Here is a 19,773-nt window from a genome sequence, read left to right as displayed (position 1 = left end):
GCTTGCGCTGCGCCCTTTGGGTTCAAGGAGACACACCAAAGGGCTGGGGGGGGGATCGCAACTCGTTGCTCAGGACTAAGCCTCTCTCCCAAATAGCAGCACGGGGGTGAAGTCCAGGCGAACCTGGACGATCCCCCGAGGCCGAGAGAGAGGGTACCTGAGCACCTTCTGACTAAAAACCTCCTGTATAAATACACTTGGTCTTAGCCAAAAGGCCGAGAAGCGATAACCCGAACGGGCCGCGCGTTGACCGAGCCTGCCCAATACTGCTGTTCACCCCTTGCAGCGATTCAGCCTACTCCTAGGCAATTCCATGGGGCCCTGCAGGCTCACACACACTCACAGCTACTAAGCGGGAGGTGAATAAAGGCCGGAGAGGAAGCAAGACAGGATTTGCTTCTTTTGCTTGCACCACAATGCAGTGCTGAAAGAGGAGGAATCGACATAAAAACGCCTTCCTGGCAACGCCCAAATGCCCTCCTGCCGTGCAAACACTGGCAGCAGCAGCAGCAGCAGCAGTAAGTGCATGCCCACTGCCACCCCTTCTCCTTTCACACCTTGTATCAGCTTTAATCCAGTCCAGTGCTGCCTGCTGAGCAGCACTGACCAACACTGCCTGGGCCCAGGCTTTTATCTCTGAGGCCCCATTATGATGTCAGAAAGCTGGCTCTGGCTCCTGAGGTCTCCACTATGACACGTGCAAAGTTCCGTCTGAACTTTATATAAGACGGTGCGGCTCAGTCAGTCACTCAGTGTTGCCTGAGAGGGCAACACTGCAACAGCCGGCCCCCAGGCTGTCTTTTTTTTGCACAGCTAGTTGCCTCCAGGAGGCCACAAGAGGGAGACAAGGGACTGCAAAATGGAAAATAGGCATCCACCAACTTTACAGACAACTTGTTCTCCTTGCTCCTACAACCTCCATCCTTGCACAGTTTGTTATTCTTCCAGGTAACATAGTAACAAATCCAAATTGCTGCTCTCTTTGTAGGCAAGCAAGGGTTTGTTGCAACTGCAATTCTTACTTCTTCTTGAAATGTAGGGACCACAGTACATTCCATCACATCCATCTAGTGTACACAGGTAGGTCCATTGTGACGGGCGGGCGGGCGGGCTGGCTGCTTTAATGGCTGTTTGCTGTTCCCCTACTCCACTCCACTATTTGACTATGGTGCTGCATCAATCAGTGGCTGGCTCAGGTGCAGCTCTTTAACCTACCTAGGAGGGAGGGCGGAGAGAAGACAAGGAAGGTGAATGAGCTGTTCCAATGTGAAATGCCGGAAACACAGAAACACAGACGACACAAAACAAGAGGTGGCAATGTATTAATTAATTGCATTTAATAAATTAGCTCATTATCACACATGACTGTACAAATGCATTGTCCAACAGGTGTTGAAATAATGGGATTAAAAGGGGAGATCCCATCCGAAAGACAAAAACAATGGCAAACACAAAAAGCACTTTTGGAATCTGATTTTAGTAAACACATAAGGAAAGGGTGCACCGGTCCTGGAAATACTGCAATACCAGGTCAATGCGTGGAGTGGACAGAGCAAGCTCTATTTCCATCTCCCTGTTCTAAAAATCCATTTAATATATGGTCCCCAGATAGGGGACGTATCAGATATTAAACTGATAAGAACAGATTTTTTTAAGTTGACTACCCCAACTTTGGGGGTAACCGTTTATTTAAAATTTTTCAGGTTTTACAATAAATTAACATTTTTCAACATTTTTACAGGGATTCAAATTTTACAACAATGGTTAAAAAATAAATACAAATTGTCAGATTAAAATCATACAATTTATAAAAGGGCACTTGGTGGCATCATATTATAGAATTCCATTCGCTAAAAAACCATTTTCTACTTAAAACAGGAGAGAATTTTTTGTCTAAAAGATAATACTTGTGCATTTCATAAAAACAAATTCCTAAAATATCATTCACAGATAAAATTTCATGTTTGAATAAAAGAATATTCCTGGCCGCCCACAGAGCTGCTTTAACGCAGTTAGTAATCTTCCATGCCATAATTTTCTGAGTCCTTGTTGGGCACTCCAGACATCCGTAAAAAACGCCTTCACTTGTCATTCTCTTTATTCCGGTTATCTTCTTCATCAAGGGGAGGATTTTTGTCCATATCAGTTGTGAAAAATAGCATTGCCAAAAGAGATGTAAGACTGTCTCGTCATCGCGGCATCCTCCCCTTGGACACGCAGCCGAGTTGGTCAGTCCCCTTCGATGCTGGAATGCCCGGCATGGAAGACACTCGTGGGCGCAGCTCCAGGCCAGATCCTTCTGTGAATTAAAAATGAATTTAGCATTAACCATGCTCCAGATGAATTTGCACTTGTTTTCATTAAAATTGCTAATGGGGGCTATTAAAACATTTTCTTTTATTTCCTTTAAAACATATTTACTATTTTTTACATCTTCTATTCTTTTGTCTTTTAAGTTAAAAAGGTTCACTATTTTTTCTAAAATCTTATACTGGTCTGGCAGGTTAAAAGCATATGGCGAGCTTAAAACAGTAGAGAACCATCCGTACCTCCTCATAAAATAGCCAGTGTTAAAACGGATAAAATAAGACCAGTAGTGTTCCTTAAAAACAGTATTAAGACACAGTGTAAAAAAATGGATTAAAAGAAATGCTTTTATATTTGGAAAATCTTTACCACCCATTAGCTTTGGCAACATCACTTTTTCTCTCCTGAGCTTCTCCATCCTAGAATTCCATAAAAATGTAAAACATGCCTTGGTAATCTTTTTTAATAAAATATCAGGGGGAGGGAAAACCATACTTAGATATAATAAAATTGGTAAAATCACCATTTTTGTGATTAAAATTTTTCCCTCCATTGTCAGTTTTCTAAGATTCCATAAACAAATTTTCTTATTAACTTTTTGTGCCACCAAGTCCCAACTGATAAAACCATTGTTTGACTCATTGAAGGAGACCCCTAAAATCTGTACAGACTCCGACACAGGGACTGGAATGTCCTGTAAAATCATGTTGCCAATATTTAAAATATTACTTTTATTAAAATTGACTTTAAAACCGGAGGAGCAGCAAAATTGGTATATCTGTTGTAATGCTTTTTGCAGTGACGGGGCGTCCCTGCACAGGACCGCGACATCATCCATGTACCCCACTACTTTTGCCTCTAGTCCCCCCCCCGCCCGGCAGGGGGACTCCACATATCTGCCTGTCATTCCTCAATCTGCAGAGTAGAGGCTCGATCGCACATATAAAAAGTAGTGGGGACAAGGGACACCCCTGCTTCACTCCGGAGTTTAAAAGGACATCCTGTGTCTTAAAACCCTTTACTAAAATCTTGCTCGTGCAATTGTCATAAAAGGCCTTCAGAGACTGTAAAAAACCTTCTGGTATACCCATCTTTTCTAAAACCTTAAAAAGATAAAAATGTGATACTCTATCAAAGGCTTTCTCGAAATCTATGGATAAAACCGCCAATCTGCCTTTTCTCTCCTTCGTATCACCAATAGCATCTTTTAAAAGGTTTAAATTGTCCCATATGCTCCTCCCAGGTATCCCACAGACTTGGTTGGAGTGGACGATTTTCTCTATAACAGCCTTTAGCCTATTCGCGCAAATCTTGGCCATTATTTTGTAGTCTGTGTTTAGTAAGGTGATAGGCCTCCAGTTTTTAATATCTGTTTTGTCCCCCTTTATATAAAGCAGGGACACCTCACCTTTCTTCCAGGACCCCGGGAGGGCTTTTGTTCTAAAAACTTGAGTAAAAAGGGAATAGAGATCCTCTTTTAAAACTCCATAAAATGTGACATAAAACTCTATGGGTATACCATCAGGGCCAGGGACTTTACCTGTTTTAAAACTCTTGATGGTATCTAAAATCTCCTGTTCCGTAATATCCTGTAATAAAAAATCTTTGGAGACAGGATTTAAAACAGCGTCAACCTCCTTCAATGAGTCGTTCATCAAATCAACATTAACAAGCTTTATATTAAAAAGATCCGCATAAAATCTGTGCACCTTTTTTAAAATATTGTCAGTATTTGTATCTCCATCAACATTGTCTAACAGGGTATGCTTATCGTTAATTTTCTTAAAAAAGTACCTGGAGCAGGTCTCATTTTCCTCGAGGTGTTTCATTTTTGAACGAAAGACAATTTCCTTACCTCTCTGCTCCAGGCACTGGGAGATCTCCTTCCTAATCTCCATAATCTCCTCCTCCACCTGCATACCCTGTTCTCTGAACTTGTATTGGGTCTGCAGACGGGTATTCAAATTAGCAAAAAAATCCTGTTTTTCTTTTGCTTTTCTCCTTCCGATTTTTATGAAAAAGTCTCTTATTTTTATTTTTATTTTCTCCCACCATGAGACTATGGACATATTTGGATGTCTTACCCGTCTGCAGCCCTTATAAAAGGTAATAAAATCAGATAAAATTTGCGGATCATCTAAAAGGGAAACGTTCATTTTCCAGGCTTTTTTGACAGTATTTTTCCCAATATCATTTTTAACTTTAAAATACAATAATTTATGATCAGATAAAACATTGGGATTAAGATCACATTTAAAAGGCAGTACTTGATAAGAGCAGAATATAAAATCGATCCTGGAGCTACAGTTCACATTGCTCCAGGTGACGCCGGCCTCTGCAGATAAATTGCTATTACATTTCTTAAAAACATCAGTAAGTTTAAAATCAGTAACTATATCTTTTAATAATGAGGAGGTTTTGTCATAATTCCTGCTTACTGAGTTAGAGAACCGGCGTTCCCCCTTTAAAATACAATTAAAATCACCCGCTAAAACAAGTGGCTCTGAATCGTTTAAAAAAAGGGGTAAAATCTCTAGCATTCTAGCTCTTTCATTCTTGTCCGAGGACCCATAAAAATTTAAAAACTGCCATCTAATACCGTCTATAAAAGCTTTGACCAATAAAATTCTACCTGGTAAAATTTCATTAAAACTGTCAATTAAAACGTTCCCTTTAAATAAAATGGCGACACCTGCGGCTCTGGAATCGTTAGACCCGGACCACACTGAAGGTCCGAGTCTCCAGTCTTCCTTATATTTGTTGTAGTTCGTGCGATGTGGGATACAGCATTCCTGTAGGAAAAAAACGGTGGCGGAAAAAATAGAAAGATAGTCAAACAGGGCAGCTCTTCTCGTCTTAGAATGCACGCTCCTAACATTTAAGGAAATGCCACCTAACTCTGCCATGAGGAAAAGGGAAAAGAGACAGTCTTATGTAATCTTACCCGAGGTGGCCTCAGCAGTCCTCGGCGTTACCAGAGACCTCACTCGAACTCTCATCGCCCTCCGACTTCAAACCGACTGTATAACTTGAGGAGATTGGAGAGGAACTCATGTCAGACAGCTGACCCCCCGCCATACCTGAGGCACTTATCGCAAATGGGTCCCAGATGGACTCCACGGGCAAGGTTTCTGGAGCATATTGTATGGCAGCCTCCTCCCCTACGATAGGGGCAGGAAACGCACTCGCGGCCGTTTCCGGGACTTCTGTCACCTCAGAGGTAGCTATGCTTGTCTCCCCCAACTGGCGAGAAGGGGGGAGACCTTCAGCTGGTGCTTCCGGGGGCGCGTCAACTGGTTTCCCTGCTTTCGCTCTAGCAGGTACTCCCATCGGCACCCCCGCTGCCACCTCTGAGTACGCCCTACGCCTTTTAGTCCTTGCTGCCGCTCCGCCCGGGTCCTCTGCCTCAGGTACAGGCTGACCCAGCACCTCCTGCGGCCCAGGCGGATCAGCTTCATCCGAACTACCCATCTCCTCCGTTTCCTGAGGGGGCTTTTTCGTCCGCTGATCACTGGCTCTTCTCTTAAACCGCCTTTGCTCCTTTGGGTCACCTGTTTGGGGGGGTCTGCTGGAGGTGTCCATGTCATCTGCCTCTTCACCTCTTGGTTCCTCTCCTTGTGCGGGGGCGATCTGGCCTGCTGGCTGCTCTGGACGCCTCGGCCGGACCTCGGGTTGTTCCGATCTGTGGGGACAAGTAGCATATAGATGACCAACTCGGCTGCAAAAACGACACCTTTTCCCCAGAGGGCAAGTTTTGGCCTCGTGCTCAGAGCTGCCACAATTCCTACAGGTGCTTTCGCAGAACTCTTTGGTGTGACCGTACTTTTGACATTTTCTACAGAATGGAGGCATTCCTGTATAAAAAAGATCTCCTGCCATATCACCTAATTTAAAGCGTGCTGGCGGCAACATTATCCCCCCTGCTGTATTGGCATCTCTATAACAAGTTACTAAAAATCTCCACTTTGACGTCCAAACTCCAACTTCGTTCATTATTTTGCCAATACATTTAACACTTTTGAAATAGGGGGATAAAAAGGACATCACATCTTTTAAATCAGCAAACGGGCAGTACATTTTTATCACAATCATCTTAGTGATGTCCAACACATGTTCGTAAAATTCAATACCGTCCAGTCTCGGATCGTTTTTTACCATGTATGCCGCCAGCAGATCTTGGAACACTCCATTCTGTACAAACGTTATGTCATATGTTCTTCTCCTTGGATAGTCTTGCACCGCCAATATCTCCCGCTTCTGAATGTTGAAAATGCCAACAAGCACGGTCTCCACCAAGAACTTCAGGCCGCAGGTTGTCGCCTTCTCTTCTGATACAATAACACGGATTGTATTTTTTATCCGGGCATACGCCGGTATCTCACCAGGACTTTCGTCCATGGTGAGGGGATTTCGGGAAAGTTACGCCACCCGTTGGTGACGCAACGTCTACGCAGCTTTCCCCTTTTCGGCCGAAGCCTACACGGGGGATATGTGGATCGCAACTCGTTGCTCAGGACTAAGCCTCTCTCCCAAATAGCAGCACGGGGGTGAAGTCCAGGCGAACCTGGACGATCCCCCGAGGCCGAGAGAGAGGGTACCTGAGCACCTCCCAACTAAGACCAGGCAGCACTGACTACAAGTAATCAGAACTACACTTGATCTCAGCCAGAAGGCCGAGAAGCGATAACCCGAACGGGCCGCGCGTTGACCGAGCCTGCCCAATACTGCTGTTCACCCCTTGCAGCGATTCAGCCTACTCCTAGGCAATTCCATGGGGCCCTGCAGGCTCACACACACTCACAGCTACTAAGCGGGAGGTGAATAAAGGCCGGAGAGGAAGCAAGACAGGATTTGCTTCTTTTGCTTGCACCACATTGCAGTGCTGAAAGAGGAGGAATCGACATAAAAACGCCTTCCTGGCAACGCCCAAATGCCCTCCTGCCGTGCAAACACTGGCAGCAGCAGCAGCAGCAGCAGCAGCAGTAAGTGCATGCCCACTGCCACCCCTTCTCCTTTCACACCTTGTATCAGCTTTAATCCAGTCCAGTGCTGCCTGCTGAGCAGCACTGACCAACACTGCCTGGGCCCAGGCTTTTATCTCTGAGGCCCCATTATGATGTCAGAAAGCTGGCTCTGGCTCCTGAGGTCTCCACTATGACACGTGCAAAGTTCCGTCTGAACTTTATATAAGACGGTGCGGCTCAGTCAGTCACTCAGTGTTGCCTGAGAGGGCAACACTGCAACAGCCGGCCCCCAGGCTGTCTTTTTTTTGCACAGCTAGTTGCCTCCAGGAGGCCACAAGAGGGAGACAAGGGACTGCAAAATGGAAAATAGGCATCCACCAACTTTACAGACAACTTGTTCTCCTTGCTCCTACAACCTCCATCCTTGCACAGTTTGTTATTCTTCCAGGTAACATAGTAACAAATCCAAATTGCTGCTCTCTTTGTAGGCAAGCAAGGGTTTGTTGCAACTGCAATTCTTACTTCTTCTTGAAATGTAGGGACCACAGTACATTCCATCACATCCATCTAGTGTACACAGGTAGGTCCATTGTGACGGGCGGGCGGGCGGGCTGGCTGCTTTAATGGCTGTTTGCTGTTCCCCTACTCCACTCCACTATTTGACTATGGTGCTGCATCAATCAGTGGCTGGCTCAGGTGCAGCTCTTTAACCTACCTAGGAGGGAGGGCGGAGAGAAGACAAGGAAGGTGAATGAGCTGTTCCAATGTGAAATGCCGGAAACACAGAAACACAGACGACACAAAACAAGAGGTGGCAATGTATTAATTAATTGCATTTAATAAATTAGCTCATTATCACACATGACTGTACAAATGCATTGTCCAACAGGTGTTGAAATAATGGGATTAAAAGGGGAGATCCCATCCGAAAGACAAAAACAATGGCAAACACAAAAAGCACTTTTGGAATCTGATTTTAGTAAACACATAAGGAAAGGGTGCACCGGTCCTGGAAATACTGCAATACCAGGTCAATGCGTGGAGTGGACAGAGCAAGCTCTATTTCCATCTCCCTGTTCTAAAAATCCATTTAATATATGGTCCCCAGATAGGGGACGTATCAGATATTAAACTGATAAGAACAGATTTTTTTTCAGTTGGCTACCCCCTCGCGGGGGTGTCAATGATTTATTAATAAAAATTCAATTTTACAATAGATAACACTACAATTACATCAAACATTTTCATATTGTTACAATAGTAAAAATCAAATTACATTAATATTTATAGGGGGACATGGTGGCAAATCTTTATTTATTGGAGTTCCAGTCAGTCACAAACCATTTATTTAGAAGGGTGGCATTTGCTTTCCTGTCAATTAAATAATATAAATACATCTCACTAAAACAAAGACCTAAAACATCATCCGTTGTTAAAACGTCGTGTTTAAAAAGAAGGATGTTCCTGGCCTTCCAAAGAGCTTCTTTAGCGCAATTCATCGTCTTCCATGCTATTGTCTTCTGATTCGCGGTCGGGCATCCAAATTGTCCATATAAAATATCATCGTAACATAAGTCCTTCAGGTCTGCCATCTTTTCCATAAGAGGGAATATCTTTTTCCAAAAATGTTGTGCAAAGTAACATGTCCAAAGTATATGACGCACTGTCTCCTCAGCCTGGCAGCCTTCCCTCGGGCAGACGGCAGACCTCGCGAATCTTCTTCTGTATTGGAATGCCCGGCATGGAAGACATTGATGAATGCAGCTCCAGGCCAGGTCCTTCTGTGTGTTAAAGAGATAAAATATGTTAGACATTTTCCAGATAAAACCACTGCGTTTTTCGTTAAAATTGTCTATTCTGCTGACCGCATCCTCTCTTTTTAGGTCAATTAAAAGCTTCTTGCTATTTTTAAGATCATTAATACTCTTCCCTTTTAATTTAAATAAAGCAACTATTTTTTCTAAAATTACATATTGTGGGGGTAAATTAAAAGCATAAGGTGAGGTTAAAATAATCTGGAACCACCCACACCTTCGCATAAAAAACCCTGTATTAAAACGTAAATAAAACGACCAATAGTGCTCTTTAAAAAGGGAATTAAAACAGAAGCTAAAAAATTTTAGTAAAAGAAACCTATTAAAATCTGGAAAGTCTTTGCCACCCTTTGGTTTGGACTTCATCACGATTCCTCGCTTTAATTTCTCCATTCTGGAACTCCAAAAGAAAGTAAAACAAGCTTTGGTTATTTTTCTCAGTAAAACCGTGGGAGGAGGGAAAACCATACTCAGATATAAAAGCAGGGGTAAAATGACCATTTTAATAATTAAAATTTTTCCCTCCATAGTAAGCTTCCTCATATTCCACATACATATCTTCTTGTTTACTTTCTGCGCCACCATGTCCCAACTGATAAAACCATTGTCGTACTCACTGAAGGAGACCCCTAAAATTTTTATATTATCCGACACAGGAACTGGTATGTCACTAAAAACCATGCTTCCTATGCTTAAAATACTACTCTTGCTAAAGTTTATCTTAAAACTGGAAGCACAGCAATAAAACTCTATCTGCTTGAGGGCTCTCTGAAGCGACCGGGTGTCCCTGCATAAAACCGCTACATCATCCATGTACCCCACTGCTTTAGCCTCTATGCCGCCTCCCCCTGGCAGGGGGACTCCACGTATCAACTTGTCTCGGCGAATTGCGCATAATAGAGGCTCTAACGCACATATAAAAAGCAGTGGGGACAAGGGACACCCCTGCTTCACCCCAGAGTTTAAAAATACGTCCTGTGTCTTAAAACCATTTACTAAAATCTTACTTGTACAATTTTTATAAAAGGCTTTGATGGATAATAAAAATCCTTCAGGTATACCCATACGCTCTAAAACCTTAAACAAATAAAAGTGAGAGACACGGTCAAAAGCTTTTTCAAAGTCTATTGATAAAATTGCTAAATTATTCTTCCTAGACCTCGTGTCCTCAATCACATCTTTAATAAGGTTAAGATTGTCCCAGATGCTGCGGCCTGGCACCCCACATACTTGGTTGGAATGTATTATGTGGGGTATTATGGCTTTCATCCGGTTCGCACATAATTTAGCCATGATCTTGTAGTCGCTGTTTAGAAGGGTTATTGGTCTCCAGTTCTTTAAAACTGCGATGTCACCCGTCTTGTATAATAGGGAGACCTCACCCTTCTGCCAGGACTTAGGCAGCATCTTGGATTTAAAAACTTCTGCGTATAGTAAAAACAAATCTTCTTTTAAAAGATCATAAAATTTTACATAAAACTCACTGGGTATACCGTCCGGACCAGGAACTTTACCTGCTTTAAAACTTTTAACTGTTTCTAAAATCTCCTGCTCCGTCAGGTCCTGCAATAAAAAATTCTGGGAGACAGGGTCTAAAACAGTGGTAATCTCCTTCAGTGAGTCACGCATAAAATCACGATCCACAGTCTTAACATTAAAAAGGTCAGTATAAAACTCATGAACTTTACTTAAAAGACCCTGTACATCCGACACACCTTCAATATTTTTGATGACAGCCCTTTTATTGTTGATTTTTTTTAAAAAGTACCTGGAGCAGGTCTCGTTCTCCTCTATGTTTTGAATTTTTGAACGAAAGATTATTTCTTTACCTTTCTGCTCCAGGCACTGGGCTATCTCCTTTTTGAGGTCGGTGATGTCGGCTTCCACTTCTATTTCATTGTCTCGCATTTTGTACAGGGTCTGCAGACGGGTGTTTAGTGTATTAAAAACAGAATATTTTATTTTGGCTTTTGCCACACTCTTTTTAATAAAAAAATCTTTTATTTTACTTTTCATCTTCTCCCACCATGCACTGATGGGAGCTCTGGTATCTCTCACCCGCCTGCTTTTCTTGTAAAATTCAATAAAATCGGTTAAAACCTGTGGATCATCTAAAAGGGAAACATTCATCTTCCAGGACTTCTTACAAATAAGATTATTAAGATCACGCTTCACATAAAAAGATAAAAGCCTATGATCAGAAAACACGTTGGTTAAAACTTCACATTTAAAAGGCAGTAAGTTCTCATTACAAAATATAAAATCTATCCTGGAGCTACAGGTGGCGTTGCTCCAGGTAACGCCGGCTTCCTCTGGACTGCTCCTGTTACATTCTTTGTAAACATCTTTTAAATTAAAATCGCTCACCATATTTTTGAGCAGTCCAGAGGTCTTATCGTAATTTCTGCTTGTAGCACTTGTAAGCCGGCGTTCCCCTCTCAGGATACAGTTAAAATCACCTGCGAGGATAAAAGGCTCAGTTGTGTTAATAAAAAGAGATAAAACTTCTAGCATTTCTGCCCTCTCATTTTTATCAGGTGAGCCGTAAAAATTTAAAAACTGCCATTTCACACCGTCAATAAAAGCCTTAACCAATAAAATACGTCCTGGTAAGATTTCTTGAATAAAATCAATTAAAACGTTTCCCTTAAAAAGAATGGCGACCCCTGCTGATCTGGACTCGTTTGATCCAGACCAGACGGATGGACCATATTTCCAATCTTCTTTATATTTGGTGTACTTCATCGTATGGGGAATACCGCACTCCTGCAGGAAAAAAACAGAGGCTGCCAGGCAAGATAAAAAATTGAAGAGAGCAACCCTTCTTACTTTAGACTTGGCGCCCCTCACGTTGAGGGATATTCCCTTTAGTTCAGACATTGTGGAGTTTTGAATGCGTATTTGATTTTAAAATAATAAATAGTAGCGGTATTTTAAAATCACACATTTTCTCCACCAGCAATACCAAATATCTCACTTGGGCTCAGATACCCGCCCCCGTCCGAATCATTTGTCAGGAGGGAGAACGAAGGAGAGGAACTACCTTCGCTGAGGGTAACGCCAGCAACCAAACTTCTGCGTACGGGGAGCCCAAACTCATTCGGATCTCCCTGGGTCTCAAACGGTTGACCGTCTAGGTCGGGTGGGCTCGCACCTCCCCCCTGGGACCGTGCAGGCCCTTCTGGAGGGGGAGGTTGCGCACAAGGTGGGGTGTCAGTTTCCACGGGGGGAACAGTGCCCGCCCTCCTCACCAGTCGCGGCGAGGAGGGGGTTCTAGGAGGAGCCGCATCGTTTTTCACCGTTGTGTCCATCTGCTCCTCCCCTGTCTCCCCCCTACTGACTCTGGCTTGCCTCCCTTTTTTACGGGGACCCACCGGCACCTCGTCCTCTTCATCCGACGAGGATGCCAGAGACCCAGGGCTTGGAGCAGGCCCGGCACCCCCTGAGCAACCAGCCTTCTGGGATGCCTCAGTTTTTCCGGCCTGCTCCTTTTCCGCCTTCCGCTTAGTCTGCCGCTTTTCCTTCGCACTGGGCTCCCCTTTATCCTCCAAGGTTGCTGGCTGCGAGGTACCTGTTTTGGCTCCAGTCCCTCGCACCTTTGAAGCCCAGGTACCTCTCTCCTCTTTCGTGTGGCTGGTCTGTTCCTCTCCCTGGGGACGGGTTTGGTCCGCTGGTGGAGCACGTGGGGGCGCTCCGGGTTGCTCATCTTCTTCGCCTCGGTACCTATAGGGGCAAGAAAAATACAGATGACCAGTTTTCTGACAAAAGTTACATTTTTTTTCTCCTATGCATTCTCTTATTGTGTGCTCTTTGCTTCCGCAGTTTCTGCAGGTGACATCGCAGTTGTAACTGGTATGCCCATAGGTACCGCAGGCCCTGCAGAAGTTTGGCATCCCCGAGAAGTAGAGGTCGCCATTCACTGTTCCAATTTTAAAACGAGCCGGTGGGAGTCTCGTATTTTGGGTGGAGGGGTCCTTTATCAAAGTCACTAAGTACTTCCACTTGACGGTCCACACACCGCACTCGTTCATAACTCTCCCCATAAGCTTGATGTTCTTGAAGTAGGCAGCTAAGAATGCTGCCACTTCCTGGTCCTTCACATATGGGGAATACATCTTAATCACCACGAGTTTGGTTACCTCAAAAGCATGCTCTATTACCTGGACTCCCAAAGACGTGAGTTGAACTTTTTCCCTCTCAGCTTTGTCCATAGCATCACGGAGGATACCTTCTCCAACAAAAGTTACGTCAAAAACTCCACGCCTTGGGTAATCCTGGATCGCCAAAATTTCATGCTTGCGGACCGCCAGCAACTTCTCGAGGATTTCGTAGACGAGGAACTTGACACCTCGTGGACCGCCTCCACCCTCTGCCAAGATGACTCTAGCAGAGTTTCGCAGCCGGGCGTACACCGGCACCGCATCGGGTTCGCCTGCCATTAGCGTGGCCAGGTCAAACCGCGCAGCTTTCGCTGCGCCCCTTGACTAACGGAGACCAAGGGGCTGGGGGGGATCGCAACTCGTTGCTCAGGACTAAGCCTCTCTCCCAAATAGCAGCACGGGGGTGAAGTCCAGGCGAACCTGGACGATCCCCCGAGGCCGAGAGAGAGGGTACCTGAGCACCTTCTGACTAAAAACCTCCTGTATAAATACACTTGGTCTTAGCCAAAAGGCCGAGAAGCGATAACCCGAACGGGCCGCGCGTTGACCGAGCCTGCCCAATACTGCTGTTCACCCCTTGCAGCGATTCAGCCTACTCCTAGGCAATTCCATGGGGCCCTGCAGGCTCACACACACTCACAGCTACTAAGCGGGAGGTGAATAAAGGCCGGAGAGGAAGCAAGACAGGATTTGCTTCTTTTGCTTGCACCACATTGCAGTGCTGAAAGAGGAGGAATCGACATAAAAACGCCTTCCTGGCAACGCCCAAATGCCCTCCTGCCGTGCAAACACTGGCAGCAGCAGCAGCAGCAGCAGTAAGTGCATGCCCACTGCCACCCCTTCTCCTTTCACACCTTGTATCAGCTTTAATCCAGTCCAGTGCTGCCTGCTGAGCAGCACTGACCAACACTGCCTGGGCCCAGGCTTTTATCTCTGAGGCCCCATTATGATGTCAGAAAGCTGGCTCTGGCTCCTGAGGTCTCCACTATGACACGTGCAAAGTTCCGTCTGAACTTTATATAAGACGGTGCGGCTCAGTCAGTCACTCAGTGTTGCCTGAGAGGGCAACACTGCAACAGCCGGCCCCCAGGCTGTCTTTTTTTTGCACAGCTAGTTGCCTCCAGGAGGCCACAAGAGGGAGACAAGGGACTGCAAAATGGAAAATAGGCATCCACCAACTTTACAGACAACTTGTTCTCCTTGCTCCTACAACCTCCATCCTTGCACAGTTTGTTATTCTTCCAGGTAACATAGTAACAAATCCAAATTGCTGCTCTCTTTGTAGGCAAGCAAGGGTTTGTTGCAACTGCAATTCTTACTTCTTCTTGAAATGTAGGGACCACAGTACATTCCATCACATCCATCTAGTGTACACAGGTAGGTCCATTGTGACGGGCGGGCGGGCGGGCTGGCTGCTTTAATGGCTGTTTGCTGTTCCCCTACTCCACTCCACTATTTGACTATGGTGCTGCATCAATCAGTGGCTGGCTCAGGTGCAGCTCTTTAACCTACCTAGGAGGGAGGGCGGAGAGAAGACAAGGAAGGTGAATGAGCTGTTCCAATGTGAAATGCCGGAAACACAGAAACACAGACGACACAAAACAAGAGGTGGCAATGTATTAATTAATTGCATTTAATAAATTAGCTCATTATCACACATGACTGTACAAATGCATTGTCCAACAGGTGTTGAAATAATGGGATTAAAAGGGGAGATCCCATCCGAAAGACAAAAACAATGGCAAACACAAAAAGCACTTTTGGAATCTGATTTTAGTAAACACATAAGGAAAGGGTGCACCGGTCCTGGAAATACTGCAATACCAGGTCAATGCGTGGAGTGGACAGAGCAAGCTCTATTTCCATCTCCCTATTCTAAAAATCCATTTAATATATGGTCCCCAGATAGGGGACGTATCAGATATTAAACTGATAAGAACAGATTTTTTTTTTTTTTTAAATCCTCAGATGGGATATTCAACGGTCCAAAACTACCATTAGAACATCAGTAACAGTTATAGGGCACTGTTTCCCATCATCATGTGGACTTTCTTTATTTCCAACAAATAATACACATAAATAAACATAAAATAGCTATTAGGAACAATTTACTACATCTATCCACTTTCTCACTTTCCACACTCCTTCAGCATCTTCTCCTCTTCTCCTTTTATCCCACAAAAAACAAACATATAATTTTCCTAACACCATTCTTACACTGTCTTTTACAGGAAATTCTTTTCTTTTAAATACATACACATTTCTAACATCCCATAATACTTCTTTTATACATGCAAGCAGCAACCACAACACTCTCTCTTTTTCTCCATTACACGCACACAAACCAAACATAAATATTTCAAAAGATAACAAACTTACCCCAGTCAACTCTTTACATAACGGTCCCATTCTCTTTATCACTTCTCTTGCATACTGGCAATTCCAAAACAAATGAACAATACTCTCTTTTCCATTACAGCCAGACCTCGGGCACGCATCACTCCTGACCAAACCTCGATTCCTCTGGAACTCTCTAACCGGTAGTACTCCGTGAAGGCTTTGCCAGACTAACTCTCTCTGTTTATTCGTTAAGCCATCCATTCTTACTTTCTTCCATACTTTACTTACATCTCTTCCTCTCACCATATTTATACTACACTCAGTCTCTCTACATTCAATCATCCTATACACTAGACTCTTATTTCGCAACATTCTGACATCCACATCCCGTAATTCATATTTACCAAGGAACTTGTACATCCATACATACCACACAGGAATGACGAAGGAAACAGGACGACGCAAATCTCGCACACACCACTTCATTCGAATCAAATAGGTACCAAATAAAATCTACACATATATGCGTACTTTCCATCTGATCTAACTACTCTCAATAGAAAGATAACCAAATTTACCCCAAAATAAATTTCTAAATTTGGAAACCCAAGACCTCCCTTATCTATACTTTTCACTAAAATTTCTCTTTTAGCCCTCTCCATTTTGGATCCCCATAAAAAAACAAACAAAATTCTATTTAGACTCCTAAGACCCATATAGCTTGGTGGAAAGACTATGGCAATAAACAAAAAGATCGGTAAAATAATGCTTTTGATTACTAAGATTTTCCCAAAGAAGGATAAACTCCTCATTTTCCAAAAATTTAACTTGTTTTCAACTTTTTTCTTAGCATCTTCCCAACATTCCGCACCATCCAATCTTTCATTGAACTTTACACCCAAAACCTTAATTGGTCCATTCACTACATTCACTCCTATATCCCTCCTCAAAACGCCTTTTCCAAAATTTTTACATTCGCTCTTGTCCCAATTCACACGAAAAGCAGACACGCTACAAAAGAAGGACACTAGCAATTTCACTCGTCTCACTGAACACTCAGAATCACACCAAACACAAACATCATCCATATAACCACTTACTTTCCATTCTTTCCCTCCTCCACCTGGCACATGTACACCACGAATAACTTTGTCCTTTCTTATCATACACAACAAAGGTTCAATTGAACAAATAAAAACAATCGCAGACAACGGACATCCTTGACGCACGCCTGACAACACATTCACTTTCCTTCCTACATGCCCATTCAATAACACCCGACTATATATCCCTTTATATAGGCTTCTAATACGCCAGACAAACTCAACTGGAAACCCCATTCTAACTAAAACCTTAAATAAATAACTATGAGATAACCTGTCATAGGCTTTTTCAAAGTCTAAACTTAATAAAAAGACATCATTTTTCCTCTCCATAGAGTCCCATAAACAATCTCTCAGCATACACACATTCTCATGCAATCTTCTTCCAGGCACTGCACAACACTGTTCTTCCCCAATCACACTCTCTATCACATCACGCATCCTATTCGCGATCACCTTTGCATAAATTTTATAATCACAATTGAGCAACGTTATTGGACGCCAATTCTTCAAATCTTTCAAATCCCCTTTTTTTGGTATCAATACAATTACTCCTGCACGCATACTCTCAACCATTTCTTCATTCGTCCACATATATTTACATACTTCGAAGAAATCACGCCCTATCACATCCCACATACGTCTATAAAATTCTATTGGTAATCCGTCTTCACCAGGCGTTTTATTTACCGCCATACTATTTATTACCTTCCATAATTCTTCTATCACCAACTCTTTCATGACACCTTGTTTTTCTACATCACTCAACTTACCATCCAAAACTTTTAGCACATCACTTTCCATATCTTCATCTCTCCACTTATTTGCATACAAATCCTCATAAAAACTCGCAACTTCTTCACTTACTCCATCACCGCTCACCTCATTGCCATCTCTTCCAACCAACACATTCATACTTTGTCTTTTACTAAAGACTTTTTTGAAAAAAAACCTGCTACACTTCTCATCAAACTCCATTTTATCTAATTTTGCCCTATAAATAATACTTTTTCCTCTATCATTCAAATATTCATTAATCTCTCTTCTTACACACAAGATATCTTCATTCACTTCCGCACCGCTCTCTCTCAATTTATACAATAAATTCAGACGTGCATTTAGTCTCACATACTTCTCTCTTTTAACTGCAGCAGTTTTATACCCAAGATTCCTAAAAAATATTTTTGTTTTCCATTTAACCCAATCCCACCATTTACCTATATTATTGAAAGTTCCTTTTTGTCTACACCAACTCTCATACTTTCTAGCATACTCCTTTCTCACATCTTCACTTTCCATCAAATTAACATTTAATTTCCATAAACCACGCCCAGACACATTGTTTACATCCACATCTACTTCACATATAACCAATTCATGGTCAGAAAATACCACTTGCTGTTGACTGTAACTTAAAGGAACTAAGTTCCGAGAAATAAAACAATAATCTAAACAACTATGTATTCTACCTCTATCTGCATGATAGGTATTCAACCTGGGATCGATTTTGCATAATTTCTGCATGTCCGATAAATGAAAATCATTAATTATTTCTAATAATACTTTCCCTGAAATATCGACAGTACTTTTACCAATATCACAGTTCATGTCTCCAACTAATATTACCGGTAGCCCTCCTGGAACGAAAAACTTAATTTTATCAAACAAATTTTTTCTTTCAACTTTGTCCGTTGACGCATAAACATTAATGATACAAAACTTAACATTTTTATAGCTAAAAAAGGCCAAGATACACCTCCCCTCCTCTATAACTGTATAACTAATAAGAGACACTTCTTTTCCCTTAACTAAAATTCCCAGCCCATCATTTTTATTTGATACACTCCATGACCAAATTGAACTTCCATGCACCCATTCATCACTACTAATTGCTTCATTCAAACCACATTCTTGCAAACAATATATGACTGCATTTTCTTGTGCAAGAAACTCTAATATGGCAGTTCTTCTATTCTTAGTTTTAAACACTCTCACATTTTGTGAAGCGATTTTGACTCCCATATTGCCAAAAAACTTTTAGCTCATGGAGAACACTGAAAAAACAGAACAAAGGAAAAACATTATCTATAAAGTTCCACCACCATCCACAACGTCCGCAATGTCTTCCTCCAGCGTTTGCAACGAAGAGCCGGCTTGCGGGGTTTGGTTTTCACCCTCCTCACTACGTCTTTTCTTGAAAACCCTCCTCTGCACGCACAATGCTTGGCCATCTTCGTCTGATTCATCCCCACCACCCTCCCTTTGACTCTTTACCGTCTCTATGCTTGATGGGAACTCATGAATATTCGTTGGATCTGATTCATGCACCGCCTCCCCTGCCTCTTCAAACAGCTCCTCAAAGTGCCTCATCAGGGGTAAGAAAGGGTGGGGCCCACCTGGTTGCAAAATCTGTGGCTCACTTACTTTCAGCTTCTGTGCTCCGCCCGAGTCTTTCACCACACTAGCATAAGACTTTACCTGTTGCATTTGTCTTTGCTTTCTTTGCTCCTCCTGTCTCTGCTGTGCTGCTTTGGTTTTTTCCTCATTTGCAGCCCTTTGAGCATCTGCTACAGGACAAAACTTGTACATGTGGTCAGTCCCCCCACACGCATCACAGGATTTTGGGGTGGGGCACTCACCTGCAGTGTGGCCTTCTTGTTTGCAATTTCTGCAACACACTGATTTATCACAGAAGACCTGTGTGTGACCAAAGGAAAAACATTTCCTGCAATACCTTGGCTGTCCTGGATAACTTAGAAAACCACGGTGCCCTGCGACAGAGAAACTTGACGGTGGGTGTTGAAAACCCCCAACACAGTTTAAGTCACGTTTCAGCTTGACTTGAAATCTGTACTTACAGTTAAAAATCCCTAGGATGTTGGTCTGTGCAACTCCTCCTTTCACATACTCACAGTACTTGAGCAGGAAATCCACCAGCAGATCAATCTTGGTGTAAGGGTTATACACATGTACAAGCAAGTTAATTTCATTGAATCCAAACAATGGTGTAACTTTAACTCCTTGCATCATGGGATCTTCAGTGTTGTTTCTCAGCCACTCATATACATTAAGGCAAGTAAAATCC

General features: G+C 43.1%; 3 non-coding genes across 3 annotated transcripts; all 3 read right to left on the bottom strand.

Annotated features, from left to right (window-relative positions):
- Positions 1–1,493: 1,493 nt before the first annotated feature.
- On the bottom strand, positions 1,494–1,681 carry LOC142679651 (U2 spliceosomal RNA). The gene has a single exon (XR_012852849.1). It is a non-coding gene; the product is annotated as a U2 spliceosomal RNA (small nuclear RNA).
- Positions 1,682–8,264: 6,583 nt separating this feature from the next.
- LOC142679683 (U2 spliceosomal RNA) lies at positions 8,265–8,459 on the bottom strand. The gene has a single exon (XR_012852865.1). It is a non-coding gene; the product is annotated as a U2 spliceosomal RNA (small nuclear RNA).
- A 6,576-nt stretch (positions 8,460–15,035) lies between these two features.
- Positions 15,036–15,220, bottom strand: LOC142679625 (U2 spliceosomal RNA). The gene has a single exon (XR_012852838.1). It is a non-coding gene; the product is annotated as a U2 spliceosomal RNA (small nuclear RNA).
- Between the last annotated feature and the right edge of the window lie 4,553 nt (positions 15,221–19,773).

Source organism: Rhinoderma darwinii (genome assembly GCF_050947455.1).
Source record: "Rhinoderma darwinii isolate aRhiDar2 chromosome 2 unlocalized genomic scaffold, aRhiDar2.hap1 SUPER_2_unloc_55, whole genome shotgun sequence".
Lineage (NCBI taxonomy): Eukaryota > Metazoa > Chordata > Amphibia > Anura > Rhinodermatidae > Rhinoderma > Rhinoderma darwinii.
This window is presented reverse-complemented; position numbering and strand designations above follow the sequence as displayed.